This window comes from Hippopotamus amphibius, chromosome 3 (genome assembly GCF_030028045.1).
Source record: "Hippopotamus amphibius kiboko isolate mHipAmp2 chromosome 3, mHipAmp2.hap2, whole genome shotgun sequence".
NCBI classification, from domain to species: Eukaryota; Metazoa; Chordata; class Mammalia; order Artiodactyla; family Hippopotamidae; genus Hippopotamus; species Hippopotamus amphibius.
Genome location: NC_080188.1, coordinates 14,881,834 through 14,888,522, shown reverse-complemented (window position 1 = coordinate 14,888,522; position 6,689 = coordinate 14,881,834).

Here is a 6,689-nt window from a genome sequence, read left to right as displayed (position 1 = left end):
TGACTATATTTATATTTATTTTTTTCTTTATTTTGGTTTACAAAAGGAAGATAGTCTTGGTCTTGAGCACAACGGCTTATCTAAGTCTGCGTTTTGCTTAACAAAATTTTTACAGCTTTATTGAGATAATATTAATATAAAAATGCACATATTTATTATGTGTAATTTGATGAGTTTGAACACGTACAAATACCTGTAATACCATCACACAGTCAAGATAAGAAACATCCATTGCCTCCAAAAGTTTCATGTCCCTTTGTTTTTGTTTTCATGTTTTTTGTTTTGTAAGAACACGAATATGAAATCTACCCTCTTAATAAAATTTTAATTTTCCAGTATTGTCATAGACACTGTTATACAGCAGATCTCTAGAATGTATTCATCTTGTATAACTGTAACTTTATATCCCTTAACTTTTCATTTAGCTATTTTGAGTTATTGTACCATGAATCAGTAAAGGCCAGAGAAGAGGAAGAACAAACTTCTTGGGTACGTTGAGCAGATGAGTGAAGAGAATCCTGAGAGATGTGTACAATAAGAATCAAGATAGAAAAGTTTAAAAACATGCATTCCAAGAGTTTCAAAAGTTAGAAGATACTTAACAATATAGTGTAGAGCCTAGAGAGAACTAAGCAGAGTCTATCAAAGTTGACTTTAGCACAGCATTTGTGGCAATAAAGATATCTTGCTCATACAATATGACACTTTTTAATAAGTTAGTAATTACAAAACTAAAATACTGTTTTGAGTTGGTGGCATAAATGCATATTATGAGTTTTGGAAAATGCATTGCTGATACTACTGCTGCACTTTTATTAAAGTCTAGAAAGAACTATGTATTCTTGAAAATTGTGTATAAGGATAGAGTGGAGAAAAAGAAATATAAGAAATAAAGGAAAGAAGATTGATAATTGAAACTGTTTACTAGCCCATAGTTAAAACAGTTTATTTGTTAAAGTCTAGGGCATTTCCTTATCATAGATATCAATCAAAAAAAAAAGGGGGTCGTGGAGTTGTTCACAGTGGATGACAGGTATATGATTGTGGATTTAGGAGCAGTGAACACAGGCTGAGAGTAAAAAGTGAGTGTTGGATGAAAAGATATGTATGATTCATTACAATTTAAGGATTCTGTGAGTAAGGCAGTGTTGGGATTAGAGTTGCTTGTTAGAATGTGTACTTTGTCAGCTAAAGAGGTTGTATTTTAAAGGTCTAGGCAACAAGCTGGAAGACTGAAAAAAGAAGTTATTAGAGTTGTCCTGGTGAAAGTTAAAGAGGGACTTAACTGGGGCAGTGGCAAAGAGATTAAAGTGTATAATCTGCTGTATGGATAATTTCCTTTTATTTTTGATTTCTCACTTAATCACTTTTAATAAGTATGAACCATAAAATTCAAGAGGAATACAAGTAAAGATTAGTTTTTCTCCCAAATTTCTACTTCCCTACTATATTATCTCCTCAGGCTACCATCACAAAATACTATACACTGGGTGGTTTAAACCAGCGGTCACCAACCTTTTTGTCACCAGAGACCACTTTTGTGGAAGACAGTTTTTCCACGGAAGTTGGGAGGGGAGTGGTTCAGGTGGTAATACGAGCGCATTGAGGAGTGGCAGATGAAGCTTCACTCATTCACCTTCTGCTGTGCAGCCTGGTTCCTAACAGGTCACAGACTGGTACAAGTCCACAACCCGGGGACTTGGGACCCCTGGTTTAAACAACAGAAATAGTTCTCACAGTTCTGGAGGCTGGGAAATCCAAGATCAAGATGCTTGTAATGTAGGTTTCATTCTAAGGCTCCTTCTTTTGGCTTCTAGGTAGCTGCCATCTCAGTGTGTGATCACATGACCTCTTTGTCAACATGAAGAAAAAAATATTTCTCTCTTTCTCTTCTAATAAAGCCACCAGTTCTATCTGATTAGGGTCTGACCTCTCAGTTCTCCTTTAACCTTAATTGCCTCCTGAAATTCTTATCTGCAAATACTGTCACATTGGTTAGACCTTCAACTTATGAATTTAGGGAGGATACATTTTAGTCCATAGCACTGCCCTGATTTTATTTTGCCCCTTTTAATAGATTTGACTCTTAAATATATTGCTGCCATTCTTTTATACCAATAATACTTAGCTCATTGATGTTTTTTTACTCCAATCTTCTGTCAAATCTCTACATCAAATCTTAGCCCATTATTGCAAGTCTCTGTTACACTGGGTATATGCCACATTACAAAATGCAGCTAGAAATATATCACACAGATAAAGATGCCCTTATAAATTGAAGAATTCCAACCATTTGAATTCCATCCCTCATTGTTCATACAATGCTAGGTTTTCCTAGGTTAATAAGCTAGATAATATTTCTCTCAAATATGCCCACATCTAAATTCCCTTTTATGAAAAAAGAAAGATAACTCTGAGTGTAGAGCCTCAGGACCAGATGGTACAGTCATGAATAGGATTATACACAGATCTTGAAATCTAATGTAATTATGCTGGTTGGATTTTGGAATTGACTCATTCTTTCCCTTCCATTGTCTCTTTTATTAAATAGAAAATATCTATAACTGAGATCCTGTTCTCATCCCACATTGTATTTGGGGAATAGATAACTTGTTTTCTTGTTCCACATGGGGTCTACACATGAGGAAGATATTCACCCCGGGATGGATCATACCAGAGTCTCACCCATAAGTGATTTTGATTATGTAGACAATGAGATTTGGTTCTTTTGAACTGATACTCTAATGCATCAATACTTTGGAAATATTAAGATTGGGTGAATGTATTTGGCATGCGGGATGGACATCAGTCTTTGGAGACCAGAGGATGGACTGTGGTAGGCAGAATAATGAATGGGAACCTTCAAGCATGTCCATGTCTTAATTCCCAGAACCTATGAATATATTAGTTTACATGACTAAAGGGACTCTCCAGATCTTTAATTAAAGATTTTGCGGTGGAGAAATTATCCAGGATTATCTGGGTAGGCTCAATATAATTATAAGGGTCTTAATGAAGGAAGGAGGAAGGCAGGAGTCAATAGGTGATATGATTATGGAAGCACCTGTGAATATTATTGTGAGAAGGAGACTACATTCAAAAATAGAGGATTGTCTCTAGACACTGAAAAAGGCAAATCAATGTATCCTCCCTTGGGGCCTCCAGAAGGAATGCAGCTCGACCAGCACAGTCTAAAGAGAAGTATTTTGGATTTCTGACTTTCAGAACTGTAATATAATCAACTTATGTTCTTTTGAACCACAAAGTTGGTGGAAATTTGATAAAACATTAATACTAAACTAATACAATCGGTAAATGTCTTACCCTTTTATCAAGGAATCCCCTTAAACCACCTCCCTTTTCTCCAAACATCTCACCTTGTCTCTTCCTTTCTTACCCTCAGCACAAACCTTTACCTCCTACTTTACAAATAAGATTATTATCCAGAAAATCCAGTATGCCGCAAGTAACTCTGTGTTCTTACACAATTTTCATATACAAGGGTCATATACCTTTTATTAATGAATATGAAGCAGAACACCCTCATTAGAGAGTTAATAAAGAATCAATACATATATCATAAGAGGGTCAGTCTTGAGCCAACAAGAACTACTTTTGGACACACAGCATGACCATTATCCTTGAGTATTATATTTACAATCATCAAAAATTGAGGTGGGGGAGTTCAGGGTTGAGTAACCTAGTTCAACTATGTTATATATTTTTTTTAACACAAGAAACATAACCTATGAAATTTAAGTGACTTGATTACAGGTCAGTATTTAGTAATAAATTCAAGGCTGAATTTCAAGTGATTTGACAATATTTCCTTTTTAGATTCTAGTGCCTTTCTTATGTTCCTCTATTTATAATACTTTTTTTCTGGAATTGTCTCTAAAACTCCCATCAAAGTGATATATTAACCTCATTAGCTACTTTAATTTCTGTTCAGAAGTGATATTTTATACATTGTATTGTCAGGGCCTGTCATTCAAAAGATTACTATGAATTTGTTCATTGGGAAATTGCATATTATTTATACAGTTTATTCTTTGTGGAAAAGATTCTTGTCATTGCAATTTAAAAAATCAGATAACATATCATTACTCACCACACACTGCCAACGATGGTCACAACCTTTGCACCTTTTCAACAAACTATTATTTTGTGACATGATGTTATATGCTCTCTGTTGTTTATTTTGAGCCTTTCCGTATTAATAGCCAATTGAATATACCTCTCTGACTATGAAGTAATAGCCATACAATTATTGCAGTCTTTAGACTGTTAGCTTGAACTATCTCTATGTGTTATCGCAAATGCCAATAATGCTTAAGCATGTATAATTCTATATTTATGTTATAAAGTTTGTGTTTATCCTTAAAAAATAGAAGGCAGGCTCTTTCCAAGAGACAGCTACATTATAGCTAAAAACTGTATAATTAACTTCCTTCTATCTCCTTGAAATATACACATACACATGATTATGAAAAAATATTTCATTTTACATTAGTAAAAAATATACTTATAGAATAAATCAAAATTAAATGGAATGTATAATGCATCAAATTATTTTTCCTGAATGATACCAATTTCATATATACTGTTATATATCTCCATAATTCATTAAAAATTCCCAACATTCTCATATTTTAGCATCCCAGCTACATATGCTATTATACTATTGTTGGATCCTTTGATGTCCAAGATACTTTTATATACCTAGGAAATTTTTATTAGTATTTGTTCAATGCCCAAAACACATGTCCAATTAAAACTATTGACAACTGCTTTACTTGAATCTTTATTTACTGATTATATATTGATTAATAAAATCAGTATATGTGAGTAATAGAAATGGCAATCCCAATGGACTTTTCAGTCATCAGAAGATATATTTATATGTAAACACAGCAAAGTGTTATTAATGCTATTGAGTTAAAACTATCTGCACAAATCCTTATAAAAAGTTAACTATTTTTCTTCTGATATGCCTTACTGTAGTTACAACTTTTGTCATCTCTAATGTTTAAGTAAATTTGCTAGGTATCACTCTTTCTTTACTTTATCTTTTTTGAAACCTGGACCTTGTGGCATGGCCAAATCTCATTGGGCTGATTCCTCTCAGACAAAAAAACTATACTTGTTATATAATGCAATCTTTACATGGTTGTCTTTCATATAGATTTAAAATTTTAAACAATGTTGGCTTTTTCATGATGTGAGTATATCTTAACTTGTGTATATCCAGTGCTACGTGGCATATAGTCTTGTCAAGATTATATGTAGAGCTGATTTATTAGTATTGTTAAAAATGTATATTTTTCTCATTAGTATTTTGTAATAATTAGTAAGGGCTGTTATAATTAGAAGAGGTTTAATTTCCTATGATATGAAGAATTGTACCTGCATATTAACTCTAACCTTTCAGAATATTTGTCTAATATATCATTTAAATATATTGTTATACCTTCTTTCTAATTAGTTTTTGTATAACATCCACCAACATAACTTAGATGGTAGACTTGCCTTCCACGTTCATATTTTGTATGAGCCCACTAATACTGATAAGTACTTTTTATTCTTTGAATATTTCCTGATATTTGAAGGACTGTTTTAACACAAAAGTGTTTTTCGTTCACTCCTTTATGAGTCCACAGATATTAACTAGTGTATACCTAAGTTTCTAACCAGATACATACTTGAAAAAATTACTAAACCCATAAATCAACTCTTCAACAAATCACTCTCCTAATTATTAAAATCATAAAATATAAATTTTATATCATGCTTTCTTTATAGCTAATATCTTTATAATATAAATTAATCTTACAGTGTCAATCATCATTATGTACTAGTGTCATTTTACAAGTTTACCTTATTATGATACATCTTTTTTATAATATCAATATAGTTGTTGTTTGCTTTAAATGGAATAGTTGTAGCCTCACTGGAGGGTGATGCCTTAACTAGCTTCTTTGTCATTTTACAACTAATGTTGCTCTTGAAAGCATAATGAAGCTGGACAGTCAGAATCCCAATCCTGTCCCTGCTAAACGGTGTAATCTTAGGGCATTTATTTAACCTCATTTTTCTTATCTGTAAAATGGAGGCAATAATAGTTCCAACCTCATAATGCTGTGGTGAGGATTAAAGCAGTTAATGCCTGTAAGACACATAGAACAGTGTTTATTAAACAGTTTTTAACATTAAACACATTTTCTAATGCTAGATATGTAGGTGGAGATTGATCTACTATTGATTAGAAGACTTTTTCAATAATTTTTACATTTTCACTGAAAAATATACTCATTGACCAAAAAAGAGATGATAAACTCTGGAGTAGAGACAAATATCAATTCAGTTATTATTAATAAAATTGAGACCCCCCTCCCCAAATTTTAACCTCTGGTACTTTGCTAATAGAAATTACAGAGAAATAAAATGGAGAAAATGGCAGCAAAGCATCATTAAAAATACCATTGGTGACTTTTTTCTAGATTTAAGAAAAACAAATTTGCAATACAAAAGTGCATTCTAAATCTAGGATTCTTAAATTGAATCTAGATATGTCTGCAGTATAATTTCAATCTGTACCAACATTTCATTAAAACAATTGCACAGAGATTTTATTTTTCTAAACAGACCAAATGGTGAAGTGGAGAGGAGAAACAGCAAGAAAACTTCAT